The sequence below is a fragment of the Strix uralensis genome, chromosome 3 (genome assembly GCF_047716275.1).
Source record: "Strix uralensis isolate ZFMK-TIS-50842 chromosome 3, bStrUra1, whole genome shotgun sequence".
Classification (NCBI taxonomy): domain Eukaryota; kingdom Metazoa; phylum Chordata; class Aves; order Strigiformes; family Strigidae; genus Strix; species Strix uralensis.
In genome coordinates this window covers 12,812,950-12,828,463 of record NC_133974.1, presented here as the reverse complement: position 1 = coordinate 12,828,463, position 15,514 = coordinate 12,812,950, and the positions used below count along the sequence as shown (strand labels likewise).

General features: G+C 44.1%; 1 protein-coding gene across 3 annotated transcripts in view; it reads left to right on the top strand.

Moving 5' to 3' along the window:
• Positions 1-605: 605 nt before the first annotated feature.
• VSNL1 (visinin like 1) overlaps positions 606-15,514 on the top strand; it is a 90,711-nt gene continuing 75,802 nt past the window's right edge. Inside the window, exon 1 of one of the 3 annotated variants that reach the window (XM_074861527.1) lies at positions 606-774. The gene's annotated coding sequence lies outside the window, so the exon portion shown is untranslated. Of the gene's footprint in view, positions 775-1,177; positions 1,504-15,514 lie in introns of those variants that run through there. The other 2 variants (XM_074861525.1, XM_074861526.1) reach the window with 2 other exon arrangements.

Genomic DNA, 15,514 nt, shown 5'->3' with positions numbered 1-15,514 from the left:
AGGGACGGGCAGCATCAGCTGGATTTTATATTGAAGGGCAAGATCGGTTGAGTTTTACACCAAAGGGCTGCACGTTACACAAGTTAAACTATCTAAGATTAACTTCCACGCTATTCCGAGAAGCTTGTGGAAAAGAGCCACTGCTGAGAGCGCGGCTTGCGAGGCAAGGCGATGCCTCCGCACGTGGGTAGTGGCTGCAGGTGGCTCCCCGCGCGGGACCCAAGTGCCACCACCCCGGCGCAGCTCGCACCGCGCCGCGGGGTCCCCGCACGTACGGCGGTCACCGACGACGGCTCCGCCCGCCGACGGGCGCGCGACGCACAAGGCGAGGCCGCGTCCCCGCAGCAGCGCGATGGCCACGGCCGACGCCGGGCCGCGGGAGCGCGCGGGCGCGCCGCGGGCGGTGTCGCTCGAGTCCCCGGAGCGCCCCCCGCGGGGGGGGTACTGTCCCCCCTCCCCGCGCTGCCCACCGCCTCCCGGGCCCTGCCCCCCGCCCCTCCCTCGCGCCCGCGGCGGCGGGCGGCCGCGCGCATGCTCGGGGCGCGGGGCGGCGCGTGCGCGGGGCGGCGCGGGGCGGCGGTCTGCAGTGCGGGCGGGCGGGCGGCGCGCGGGGCGGAGCGGGGGCGCGCGCGGCGGCGGCGCGGAGTGAGCTGCGGCGCGAGCGGCGGGCGGGCGCGCACCGAGCCGCCGTCCCTCGCTCCGGCCCCAGCACCGCGGCGGGACCCCGCGGCCCAGCGCCCTCCTCCGCACCGCGGACAGCTCTCGGCGCCCTCTGTAAGTGCGCCCCGGGGGGGTGAACCGGGGGCGGCGCGGGGGGGGGCGGGTCGGCGCCCGCCCGGCCGCCCACCGGCCGGGCGAGGTGCGGGCGGGAAGCTTTGCCGAGGCGCCGGCGGCGGAGCGGCCAGCCGGGCGGCGAGGTGGGGAGGGACGGGGCTGTGTCGGGGTGCCCGGCGCGGGGCTTTTCCTCCCGGGAGGGCGGCGGGGCTGCGGGCGAGTGCGGCGGGACGGAGGCGCGGCGGGGGCTGAGGCGGGGGCGGCGGGGCGGTGCGGTCAGCGCGGCCGCTCCTCGGCGCTCGGGGCGCGTCCTCGCCGCCAAAGTTGCTGTGCGCGGTGGGTCTTGGCGGCTCCGTGTGCGGGAGTTGTTGTTTTACGGGCGAGACGGAGGGAGATTGTCCCCGCGGCGATTTGCCGTGAACTGATGCGAGATAAGAGACCGAATCCCGCATCGATCCGGATATAAATACCGACAACATCCAAAGGAAGCACTGATCTGTCGCTTAACAGTTTGCGCTTGGAAATGTTTTGGTGAAAGTGGAAGTCTTTGGCGATCTCGTTCATTTGAAAAGAGCGAAAAGGTCTTTTTTTCCAGTAGGGGGGGAAAAAAAAAAGAAAGACCGTGCGAAACCGAAGAGCAAGAGCAATCCTCGCAAGGTCATCACACCCACTGGGAAGGCAGAAGTGCTCCCGATCCTTGCGATCGCTTTAGTGGTATTCTTACTGTCCGTAAGAGATGTTTTATTTTGTTATTTTATCTTATTTAACACGCGAGGTGTTTGCAGGAGGTTGCATTGCCGGTGGGCGCGCTCGCCTCGCCCCGCCGCCGCGGTAGGTGCGGGGCAGGTGCGGGGCGGCGGAGCCGCGCTCCGGCTCTTTACTTGGGCAGCGGTCGGGGTGAAAATGGAGGTGGGAGGAGGTAACAAAAGCCGGCGTGCGATCCAAATCATTTCCCACGCGAAGGCGTGAGGAGGGAGGAGGGAAAGGAGACGACAGCAGAGAGAATTTCATTTCCAGAGATCAAAACAAAAGGCGGAGCAGGTTGAGGCAGATCGTGAGCAGCCGTGGGGGGAGAGCGAGGCGTTTTCCGCGCTGACCCGAGCGGAGAGGAGTGCGGGGGCCGCGGGCGTGCGCGGCCGCGCAGGGAGGGAGGGAAGGAGCGCGGGCGGGGGGCAGCCTGGCCGGCGCAACTTTGCGCGCAAGCACCGCTGGAAGATGAGTTGTCCGCCGCCGTGGAGATGTGCTGTGCGTGGGGGGCGAGGGGGAGGCATGCCTACCGGTGACCCGGGGGGCTGCTTCTCCCTCCTTTTCCCAGCCCCCCCGCGAAGAGCTCTTCGGCCCCCGCCGGGGAGGGCCGGATCCCGGCCGTGCGGTGCCGGGGGAGCGCGCTGAGCACCGCGCTGCGGCGGGAACGCTTCCCCAGAGCCGCGCCGGGACGCGGGGGCTCTGCGCGGGGCGGTGCGGACTGCCCGGCGGGGGCTGCTGGAAGGGCCCCCCCGCGCTGCCTTCCCCCCGCACAGCCCAGCCCCCGCGCACCGCCAGCCCCCGCTGCTCGTTGCCCACTGCAGGGCTGCCCGTGCCGCCGGCTCCGCCGGGGCAAGGCTTCTCCCGCCCCACCGGGGGTGTCCCCACCCCCCGGAATCCCTCCCTCTCCCCACTGAGGAACGCCCCCACCCCCCAAAGCCGGCGGTCCCCTCCCTGCATTAAGCCACCTGCAAGGTCCCCCCCCCCCCCCCCGCCTCTGCATCCTGTCCCCAGCCCCATGAGCCTCTGCTGGGGTGTCTGTGTCCCCCCCCTCCCGGCACTCCCCTGTTTTGCCCCAGCTCGGGTTGGCTGCTCCGGCCTCCGACGTGGGGAGAAACGGTCGGAGATTGGGGGGGAAAGGGGAGGGGAGCCTGATCTTATGCAACTGCAGGACCCCCCCTCCCCGCTCCTGGAGGAGCCCGATCAGGGGCTTTCCGGAGGTGGGACAGGGCGCTCTGCCATCCGCGGGCGCGGAGGGGGAGCCCGAGCCCGGCCGTGCGGAGCCCTCGGGGCGGCCGCAGTTCCCGCCCGCTGCGGAGGTACCGCCGGGGGAACCGCGCTCCCCTCTCCCGCATCGCCCCACACGGTGCGGCGAGGCCGGGGGAGGGAGCGGCGATTACCGGCACGGCCAGGCTTCGCGGCTGACAAAGAAACCGTGCAGATAACAGGGTGATTAAAAAACCTGCCCTTTTCATTAAAATTGAAGTGTGATTACTTGCACACCAGAGCCTTGGCCAATTAGCTAAAGGCCAAATGTATGAATAAATTCCATGTTCTTGTACAGAAGATGTTAATGTAACAGATGTGTTTGAGATACAGGTACTTCTCCCAACAATTCTGCTGGCAAAATATTTTTAGCGATATTTTGTAGCAAGCGTTTCTGTGGATAGGTGTTCTCTTCCTTCATATATTAGAAAGTTCAGTTCTCAGAGCTACCATCACCTCTTTACGAGGAGGAAAAAGATGCACATATCTACTAACTGGAATATGGTAAGGAACAGATTCCTCACATTCAGAGAATACTAAGTATGTGAGGAAGATCAGTCTTTGTAAAATACATATTCACTGGCCCTTACAGAATACATGCTTACTAGTAGTTAGCTTCTATGACACATTTTCAGCTTCATTAGTTTTCACTACTACCCTTTTACTTGACAGAATGCCTTTTTTTTTTTTTTTTTTTTTTTTTAAATAACACAGTTCATTTAAGAACATGAGTTTACTTGAAAGTTCTTCCAGTACAGTGTTAGAACAGCACTATCCATTTCAGGTTTGTGGACTGTGATCAATTTTAATTAAAACTTTAATTACATTTTGCTTCTCCATTCAAAAAAGCACAAAGTAGTCTGGGCTAATGCTGCTGTCAAGGAAAAATATGGAAACATGCTCTTAATCTTCATTCTGTATTATTCCTGCCTTTTAATTAAGGACTGAATTGTTATCTTGTTGGGCTCAAAAGGAGTTTAGCCACAAACTTTTCTGACATGAAAACTGATAAAAGATGGCAGTTCTTAGGTTGCCCTATCTTCTTGCCCCGTACAAATGCATAGCCTGTGCATAGAATTACACCGTCGATTTTTCAACATGCCTCGTGTTCTGTAACGTCCAGCTATTGACAGCACATCGGCTGTGTTGTCGAGCGACATCTACTTCAGACTATCACAGCGTTACGTAACCTCACAACCGCAGAGCAAATGCCAGCGATGTCCCCGCTGCCGTCAGTCCTGTGGTACGGTTCCCTGTGTGCACTCCCCTGATGTAATACACTAGAAGAGTCAGAGCTGATACCACACTACAGAACCAACTAGAGGAAAAATTATGCTCTGGCCAGAATGGTAAGGCAAAGTCTAACTGGGATGTGGTGGGGTAGGGTGGGACAGGGCAGAGCAGAGCAGAACAGAAGGCTGCTGGTTCAGCTTGCAGAAATCAGGCTGGCTGTGTGGGATGGAAGCGATGCGCTGAAGCTGGCTTTGGTGCTGTTTGGAAAAGGCGCCGTGTGTGTCCCAGGGTGCGACATCTGCAGACTGCAGCATCTCAGGGGGTGCGCTGGGGATCCCGGCGTGCTTTCCAGCACAGTCTCCCTTGAGGGTGTGGGGAATGGGCTGCAGTACCAAGCTCCCACAGCTCTATTTCTTCTCTTTCCAGTGTATTGGGATGGTATAGCCCTCTTGACTTTTCTTTCTGTCTGTACTCTCAATATAGCTGCAGGCAGGATGGATCTAAACTGGAGAATATAGAATCCTTTTAACAAACACATGAATACAGTGAACTTTGTTATGGGAGCTTCCAAAATTGTGTACTTTTCAAACTGTAGTTCTGATTCTGTTTTTCTGTTTTGGAATTCTAAAGTTATATCTGACTGCACTGTGCATTCCTGAATTTTTTGTATTATGTTTGTGCCTCACGCTCGTATTTTAGATATTCTATATTCTGTAAATTTTGCAGATTCCCATGGATTTCCAGAAGTTTATGTCACCTGGGCAAGTAATGCTGACTCATCCTCTAATTGTGAATTAAACAGTAGTGTACACTACTTGAACTTGGAAAATTTAAAATATGATAGGCAAATTTGTTTTTAAAGTACTTGGAATTGAAACACATAGCACTTACCATGAGAAACTGTCCTTCTTGTCTGTGACGTCAAACGTTTTCAGCACTGGTCCTCATCCCTTTGTTTTTAATGCATATTGTTTTACCAGTGTGGATTCGGGCTAAATACCCGTTGTCATTAGAGTGGTCTAAAAAGAAACTTGTTTCAGAATTGTTTTGATTGACAATTGATTCTGCACTTTCCTTTAATTTTGTCTTACACTAATAGAGAAGAGCAACTGTGTGGTCTTCCTGAATTATTCCTCATGCCTAATTTTGACTTCCCTATAAAGAGACCAGACAGTTTCATCTGTACCCATTTTCCTGTGGGCCCCCATTACTTGCATTTGCATACCTTTTGCCGTTCTATACATCCTTGGCCTGTTTCTTTCTTCCTTTGGGGTGTAATTTCATTTCTTCTCTGATTTTTGTGTGCCTTAATTGCATCTTTGGATAGCTTTTCTTTTGACCAATTATCTTCTTCACGGTTTATTTCCCTTAATCCTTGGGAAAGATCATGACTTACTCTCTAGCTTCGCTACATGGCATCGCTGAAAGCATTGCCTGATACGGGAATACAGCACGAATAGGGAAGGCTATGAGCATATGTGCTGTGGTAAGATATAAGGATCCAGGTGGGCTCCCATCACAGGGAGGCGCTTTCTTACCTCAGCTCCAACTCTTGTCTTTATTCACAGAAACAGAGAATCTTATCTCTTGAATTTTACGCTATTGCTCTGAGAGTAATAGCTATAATCCTTTACAAAGATAATGAAACAGATGATGAAAAGGATACTTGTTCATGGAATACAAAATCTCCAGGTAGTGCTTCAAATCCATATTGCTTTTTAAGTTATTAAGTTGCTAAGGAGATATATATGTATTTTTTCAATTGGTGTTTAAACTTTGTGTTGACGCTATGCACGAGGTTTCTGCTTTCAGGAGCTTTTCTGCATTTAGATATGAGTATGACCCAAAGGACAATAATACACATGTAGGAAATGAAGTCAGATTATTAGAGATGGTCTCATAGCTGACAATTGTAAAAAGTGAGTAGTTTCAGGGAGGCAGTTGAAGGAGAGGAAAAGATAGAAATCACTTGATACTCAGTTTCGCTGATGTGTTAATAAAAATATCAAGCTGTTTTTCTTTGTGATTATTCCCCGGAGAAGGGTAAGGAACGGAATATTTTTTGTAAAATAACTTGTAAAACCACAGTTAATTGAAATAAACAGTGTTCATTGGGAGTGAGATGACAAATGCATCTTTTGTTGACCTAAACACGATGTATTCTGAAATTCTGATGTAAAGGATAAACAAAGAAATATTACAGATATTATGGAAGATTTTCTGCCTGGAACAAACACCATTACACACATTTTCACACAAAACACACATTTTCAATCCCAGACTGTACAAACTTAACATATTATAGCTTACCCAATTTCACTGTTTACAAAGAGCAAGAGTTTGCCACATTCTTGAGTTTGTCAACAGCCTATGATTTCTGAAGTCATGAGAAGTGATAACTTCAGGTAATCAAGTGAATCTTTTAAGATAATTATAATAATTTCATACTAGGACGATAAAGAATTTAAAAATCAGTTTCTTTATCATCACAAAGCCATTTGAGAAAGAATGTATAATCAGCATTACAAGAGTCTAAATTGATGTGCAGGAAAAAAAGCTGTAATGGTCATTTTTATAGCTTTTACACTAATATATATGAGACACTAAACTTTTTGATTAAAATGACATTTAATCACTTTTGACTTAAAGCAGATTTAATTTTAAATAATTGATGATTTCAGAAAAGCATCATTGTTTTTATGCAGCTCCACTATATAGTTTACTAAATACCAGAAAGCGTAATTTTACCTATTTATTGTTCACTAACTTAGACTTTCTCAAAGTTTGTTGATGAAAAGACATAAAAACTGAGATCCGTAATGGTAAGACTTATAAATTTAACTTTACTTTTTTTATATCCTGTCAAGGTATTTTCATACTACAGTTAAGCATAAGAAAATAGTGGAATTTAGTTTAACTCCCAATGAGTTCAATCAACCAGTATAATAACAACCAATGGTATTACCTTGGTTGTTCAAACTTTGATGAAGAATATACTGTCAGCACTGTACAAGTCTAAATGTATACTCAGGAAGAAAACAAGCTGTGACAGTAATTTACAGAGCTGTTAGACTAATAAATATAAGGCTCTAAACCTTTTGATGAAAATTACTTCAATTAGTTTTAACTTGTAGCTAAATAGGAAGTTGTGTTCTAGAGGTGAAAGCTTTCAGATTAATAAATGTTTAACTCTACAAGGGAGAACAATGAGAATTTTAACCAAGTGTCTAGCAGAGTCCATAACATTTGACTCAGTGATGCCTCTATCTAGTCTCCTGTTCATGAAACACATACATATTTTTTGGGAAAAAAAAAATCAGTCTTGATTTAAAGACCACAGATAATGAAAAATTTATCTCAGTTATCCCTAAGCTTTTCTAATAATTAATTATCCTTAGCGTTAAAATGTACACCTCACATCTTAATTCTGGACTTCATTACCAGTTCTTAAGCCAATCAATCCCTGAAGTAGTTGCAAGAATATTAATCTTAAATAGGCCAGCTGTTGAATCAGGTGTGCTTTGAGTATCTATGACTTGATTTTAATATCTAAAAATAATTTCACAAAGGCAGTCTGTTACTGGAAATTATTTTTTTTTAATAAAAGATTAGTGTTCCACTTACTAGGAAACATTTTTACGCAAAAGTAGGTATTAAATCATTCACTATAAGATAGAATTAAATGGCAGTGAGGAGAGGTGAATATTATCCTTTTTGTGGACTGGATTTGAGAATATCTGTGTATTTAATTAGACTTTATTCAGAATGGAGTCCTCTAAAATTAGAACATCTTGTTTATAAAAGCTCTTAGAATACAGCATATTTCTGTGTACTCTTATCTGCTATATTTAGAAACACAAAGTAACTGAAGACTCTTAGAAAATGAAATTTGGGATATTAGTAGTTTGAATTAAAATGCGTGCTTTTTTTAACAGAAATTGGTATATATAGAAAAAAATGTGATTTTGAAAAGTTAGTGAACATTTTTACAAGGTCTTAGCACTGAATATAAAATCAACTTATATAACAGGTAATGCTGCAAGAAGTTACTTGTGCAAGTATTACTAATATCCAGCACGTATCCAATCAATATCGCTTTAGTTGGTTTGTTCGTTACAACAGAATTTATACTGTATTTTTCATTTTAAATGTATATTTTTTTTCAAATGATAGAAATGAGTACCAACATTCAGGAACGGGCTTGAAATACCTGTTTTGAAGTGCATAAAAGGCTTTGAGTTTGAAAGTATGAAAGCCTGAAAAGGAATTTTAGTTTGATGCATAAAACATCAGATCATACTAACGGTTTTTGCAAACCGGACTGATTTCTACAAAAGGATCATGACTTCAAGTGCCCTCTAACAAAGTGTGACCTGTATTTTTCACCTGGGTTTTTTTTTGCATAATTTGGATATGTTAGTACTCTTGGATCTGATCACATCAACCCCATTGTAAGGTCAAAGGATTCTCTGCAGTGTGCTCCAGTGGGCTTGGAATCTGGTCCTTGGCATCCATGCAGAATGAGTAAATGTAGAAGGTTAGCATGCTTTTTGGCCTTGAAATCAGAATGTTAGATGTTTTACCTTGTTAAAACTTCTGTATTATGCATTCTTAAATCAGGAGAGTTGAAGAATCACAAACTTTTTCCCGTATAAGTACGTTAAATATGCCTGCCTTCTTCTGTCAGTGAATTTCTAATGATGCAGCTGTATTACTGAAATGCCAGAGTGCTTAAGAGAAGTAGCTTGTAAGGCTTCATTTTCCTCCTCAGGTATGGTAAGTAGATCACAAAGTAGCCTTTATGATTCTTCATTAACAAGTTTTGTTTACAAGAGCTGTCTCTTGCTATGGTACACATTGGGTGAGTGCTTAGCTGTTTAGTTCAGTGTCTATTATTTATTTTAATTCTTGTCTGGGGAGATACGAGGGTTGGGAGGTGTTATGATGCTTTACATTTTTCTCAAGTGTCTGCCACAAAGAGGTGCTACTGGAACACAGATCAATAAGTAATACTAGTTTCTACATGGTTTAAGAGGTGAACATTACTCATTCAGGCTTCCCACTCTGTTACGTGAGAATGTAATCCTGAAGTGTCAGCAGGTACTAACTGCCTCATGTCTTATCTCATCCTTCAGCTTTTACTGATCCCTTTTTTCCTCCCTCTCTGGCTCCGCTTCCTCTCTTTGATTCTGCTCCAACAGTCTCCTGTTGCCTAAGAGTCTCCCTCTCCTTAACGATACCTGGCTGTGCATGTTTCACCACGGTGGATGCCTCTTTTGTCTTGCATTTTAACTCTGGTTTTGTGTTTGTTTTTTGAACTGTGAGCTTTATAAAACAAGGATCTGGCCTTTTTATATGTTCTAGGAAGTGCAGCTGTATGTACAGTGCTATGAGGGTAAATGTTTCTATTAAATTTTAAGAACATGTAAGAGATACTGTAACTACCACCGGTGCAGAATGATAAGGTGCATGTTCAGGGGTTTCATCGAGTGACTTTGAACCAATCCATGCCCGATAGCAGCGACTGAGTCCATCTCTGGCAAAGCTAGTTAGGATACATTTATTCTGCAGTCACCAAGTTGTGAATGAAATATGCTGACAGACTAGTCCTAAACCAAATACATGATGTACCTACAGCAAGCCAGACACAGCAGTACAGCGCTTAGCATGGCTTATGTACTCAGGTCTTCATCTTGCCCTTGAGCAGGTTATGCAGCCTGCACTGTGTTCTGCTTTGCCCCAGTGGGGCTGTTTGCAGCGGCAAAGACAGTGAGTTAAAAGTTGGCTCAGGCACACACTCTGCTCCAGCTGCAGGGGCTGCAATGTCGATACATTCTAGAACACAGTGGGTTAGTATCCCAATATCTCTAGACTGGTATTTCCAAAGAAGTCTGTAAGCAGTCACAATACAGTGTGAGCAGATGTTGAATACAGCTGTGTTCTTTCTGTGTGTTTGTCTGCTTTTCAGTGCCCTAACTCCCTGTATCTTAGTGCAAGGCCCATGATGTAGCTTGTAAATCTACACAGTAGGAACACAGCCTATGCATTTCTTTTTCTTTTTTTTTTTTTTTTTTTTTTTTTTTTCTGGGTTGTGTAATATCAGGTTAGGAAGATGTATAGGACACTGAAAATGTTACAATAATTTAGCATAACATACTTGGCATTTTTTATTTCTAATGGTCCTCCTATCAGTATGTACATACCACTTAATGCCATAACATCTATGTTGTTAATTAGCATAACAAAATCGATTAATATGAGTTTTTCAGTCACAAAGCAGTTTGCTTTCTTTAGACAAGAATGAGCTAGAGAACTGTTTGCTAGTTAATATAAATAATATAAAATAATAAAGTCATTTGTCTTTCAGTATCAAACAGTCCTATCATTACTTTGTAGTGCTGTTTTAATGTTGGTGAAATACAGATAGCTTAAAATAAAAAAAAAAATCCCACAACTTCATGTGCTTCAAATATGTGAAAAATAACTGTCTTACTATGACTTGAGTTTTAGTGGGTGTCTTATATTTCATAGTCCAGTGAGGAGGATACAGAAAGATATCTTGAAAATTCCACTTTTTCCATATAAATAGTAAGGTGTTCCAGTATGTGACTCATTTCAGCTGTATGCATCTCCTTGTTGCCAATAAGAGTGTATTAGTGATGACCAATAACAATATATCAATGTCAGCTCATCTCCAGATAAAAGAAAGAGTTCATGAAACGTCCAAGGTTGTTCTGGTATTATATGTAACAGAGATATCTGGAGACTGTAATTCTCAGTGTTGCCCAGTAAACCCAACCATTTACTGTTGTCAGCATTGATATATTCAGAAGGGCTTCAACATCCGAAGCTGTGTGAGACAACTAACACATTCCTGATTTCTGCAACGCTGCATTTTGTCATTCAGAATAGTAATTCATGAGATTGCCGATTCTAGTGAGACCTACACAGCAGGTAGTAGCCATTTCAGTCTTGTACTTCTGTTTCCCATTGAAAATGCCTTCAAGAAGTCTGCAGAAATTAGCAGTTTTTCTTTTGTTCTGAAAGATCTAAGGTAGTGGTATCACTCTGGACACTCGAGTAATGACATACTCTTCTATAAATGTTGAATCTAGGAGAATAAACAAAAAAATAAGGGATCAAATTCAAGTTGTAGGAGCTAAGTCACCATGTGTCAACTGTGCTATGATATTTGGCCATGCTGCAAAACCCCAAATTGCAGTAAAAGTCACTTAGATGTGATTGTACAGTGAAAGGAAATTTGTGCCATCAGTGGGCAGTGGCATCAGCAGCACTGTTGACAAGCACAGACATCTGGAAATACTTAGGAGCAAATGGAAGGATGACTTGATGGTGCTTCATTATTAAAAATTCCCATAGAATTTCCATATTAAAAATTCCCATAGAATTTTCACATTCCCATGTGAACTGGAAACTTCTTCTCTGAATCAATCCCATCCCAAAGTAGCTGGACCAAAGTCCGAGGCCATACAAATATGTTATATTTGTATATAAAATGTAAGTGTATAATCATTCTGTGAGCTGATCTGTGAGATCCCTACAGGAAAAATTGGATCAAGGAATGGATTTGAATAGTGCAAAGTATATTGTGAACCACCAAAACACTTCTGCGAGTGACTAGATTTAAATACATGGGAAAATCTGTTGATTTGAACACATAGAGTTGACTAGAAATGTAGGTGTAAGTGTTCAGCAAGCTCATAGCCTGAAGGAGATGAGACTTGGGGAAAAGGAGAAGGTGTGATCATGAATCATGTCAGAGATGTAGGCAGGATCAGATCTGTGAGGATTTCAGTGCTAGGGAGAAGACATTTTAAATGAATCAAAAGGAAGGGGGAAGTGAGGAAAAGGAGTAGGATAGTGTTTGAAGATATCAGAAGGCAAAGATGTCAGCATCTAGGAAAGACCGAGGAGTGGAGAGCCTCTCACCAAAAAGGGTGATTAATTAGAAAATTGCCAACAGATTCACCACTTTTCATGATTTTTTTTAGGTGTTGTGAGAAAACTTTGTAGGAAAAACTTGATTTTCCAGGAAACATTGAATTTAGTGATAAATCCAGCTGATTCTTGCCACTTTTCTCTGAACTGCTTCTTCAGATGTAGATAGCCAAGCTGTATCAGAACTGTACTAGGGCAAAAGCATCTGAGTTAGGTGCTTAGAGGAAGCTTTACTGAGATGCCAATAGCCAGCTAGCTGAGCCTTGATAACTTTGCTTATCCGTATGTGCGAGATGAGTGACAGATGTAGCTGTTGGGGAAGAAGAAGGGGAATTGAGATAGTTTTAAGTCACATACACGTAAGTCCTAAAAATGACCAGAAAAACACCCCCAGTGCAGGCGCCGTCTGGCAGTGAGTTCTGTGTGGGTGCAGGGGAATTTGCTCGTCTAGAGGCATTTGGGACATGAAACTAAGTGGGGAGAAGGATTGAAAAATAAAATGTGAAGCATTTGCATAAGACTTTATATGTTCTCTCATCATATGATTCATTGATCTTATGACTGAACTGCTGCTTTTAAAATCCTGCTTTTCTGCAGTAAAAACCTGTTAGTTTGGGGCCCTGATTTTGAAGTATTCGGATGACAAGTTGCTCATTATTTTGCATTTGTATTTGTGCCATGTAGTTTTTCACCACTGATGTCAGTTTTGAATGGGATATGACACCTACGGTATTGGCAGATATATAGAATTTGATGTGATTTCATTCACATTGTATTACATGATGAAGCAGAAGGCAGAAACGTGACTTGTCCAAAAGCTTTTAGAAAGTTGATAATAAAGCAGAGGATGGAGTTCAGGACCCTGATTCTCACAGTGAATTGTAGACCGTGTTTTACCTATTTGCTTGATCACAGTGCTATAGTGAAGTTCCTTTCATGGGAGGAACTCAGTTTGCACTGCTAATTTGAAAGAGGTTGGGCAAAACCTCAAAAACCCTATTTCTAGTTGTTACAAGTCGAGGTGGAAAAATGTTTGGCATTTGTGTAAATTTTTCACCAACAAGCTACAGGTGTTTCAGTTCCATACATCAGTAAAGTCCAATCTCTTCCTCAAAAGAGTTGCCTGTACAGTTCAGGTATCATTCCCATATTGATGATTGTCTTCTGCATCTGGCAGACATGAGTAATATAAGAGCTGCTGATGGGGTGATGACATTTGGTGTTTGAAAAGAATGAGGATGCAGACCTAGAAATCTGGTTGTAAGCAGTGTCCCGTTGGACTTCTGGTGTGACACAGGTCTGTCCTGAGTGAAATGTGATGTCCAGTTACCTGAGGACCACGTGCTCTATGTTCCTGAGAGCAGGAGGATGAATGGTGGCACCAGTTTGGGCTGAGCTCTCCATCCAGCCCAACCCAGCCTTTCCTGGCTGGGTTGATACGGTCACTGAATCACATGCATCTGCTAGAAAGGGAAGCTTTCCCTACTTCCTTGTTTCCCTATTACTACCTACTCCTTTGTGGTTTAGCACCCCTAAATGACCTTTTTTTTTCTCTTTGGTGTGAAGGGGCATGGCCAGTTTTTTCTTAGCCTGCCTTGTACATGGCCATACAAATCCTGGGATACACACAAGACATTAGGCAAAGAGTTGTTTCCAAAAATGAGAGAGGTTTTCTTTGGAGGGTATAACCCTTTTTGGCAGCAGAACTGGATTATGTCAGATTAAAATCACTATGCAGTTATCCTCCCATGGAGTAATAGAGTTGTTATTATTGTCTGCCTGTGACCTGTTCCTGAGGCTTGTTTTTCCTCTTGGTTTTCTGAGGTACTCAGTATGAAGCTAAACAGTGCAGTTTAGAAATATTGGCTATCCTTATAAATTCTTACAGAAGCAAGTGCTTGTGTGTAGTTGATGAGCTAGAAATAAAAGTATTAATAAACTAAAAGTAATAATTATTGTATACCTTAAATTTAAATGATTAGGCCACCACCAGTCTAATTTTGGAATATTTATAAAGTGGAAATAAGCAGGTATTTACATCTGTCCCAGGCTCCTGTGCTTTTGCTGCTGGGATCTGTCGGGTGGTGGTGTGATGGTGGTGATCCACTTGGACTAGAGCTCATGAGGAAGTGGGCTGCAGAGCACAGATTGGGCTCTTTAAGTAGTGAGGAGATGCATGTCTCTGTTATCTCTGGGTTTTAATTACATTGGATTAATTACATCACTATGTTACATTTACATACAATTATTATATCAGTTTTAATTATCAGTTTAGCCATAGTCCTTGACATATTTTTTTCATCTTAAGTTTTTGCATAATAAAATACAGGTGTCAGCACTCCACTACACATATGAAAATTGCTCATGCACACATGGTTGTCAAAGTACTGTATAAAAATAAGGTCCCAGATCAGTTTCTCATTTGGATTTGAAGTTACCCTGTAGTTAAGAAGCATGCAGCTGACCTCTTCTCAGTTGTATGCTTTATGGCAGACTCTAAAATGGTAGAGCTCTACTATAATATATAGCCAAATTCCATTTTTGACAGGCTTTGTCGCTTTTCCCCTTGAACATGGGAAGCATTACCTAGAAATCAGTTTGACTGAAAAAACTGGAACGTGAACATGTCTCAGTACAGAGCAGTAAACAGGCATAACCAATTACATTCTTCTAAGCTATGGGTTGTGCCTGAGATTTGTCACTACAGTAAGAGTTGGCAGGAGCGGCTGTTACCTGTTCTTGCTTGTTTCAGAGGGGAGTGGGTGTGACAATGTAAAGACTGAGACCTGGTAAAAATAGTTTTTTAAGAAGTACTAGAGCAGAAGAAAATGAAAGGTACGTATTTCATGTGGAATGGTCCAGAAGTTGTGTTCCCTGTTTTTCCTTTGAAAAATCTCTGTTTCTTTGGCCAACTGAGGGTGATCATTACTTCCTATTTATTATTATGGCAGAATATTTAAAAGTGGAGTCATTTGAGCACTAATCACATTGGCTATAAGCCAATTCAACTCCATCAGGCTCTATTTTAAGTGATGTCAGCCAAGTCCACGTTATGGAAGACTAAATATGAAAATTTGCCATATGTAAGATTTGGTTGTACAATTTTTTTCTTCAGCATAGCAGGACTTCAGAGCTCTTACAGCAAACTTTTCAGCTTAGGTGTGTATTCTGAAAGTAGAAATCCACAGTCTGGTTGTTTTTCAGCAAAAGAGCTTGCCAGTTTTATTCTGTTCCTGTAGCTTCAGACCATTCTATGGGACTTCTATCACTCTAAATGAAAAATTTAAAGGTATGGTTTAGCTGTAGTGGGACTTTGCTTTGGCTGGAACAGCCGTACATCCCATGGCTAGCTGAAAGGGCTCTGTCACTTGATACTTAGCTTATTTTTCTGCCTGAGGCACTTTGACAGCACATACCTTAATGTGTCACAGTGGTTTTGCGTGTTCCCAGGGGGACAGATGAACAAGCAGGGAGGAAACAGTGCTCATCCTGCCTCTCTTCCTGGGCAGCATCTATCCATTAGTAGGCAAGGCAGCTC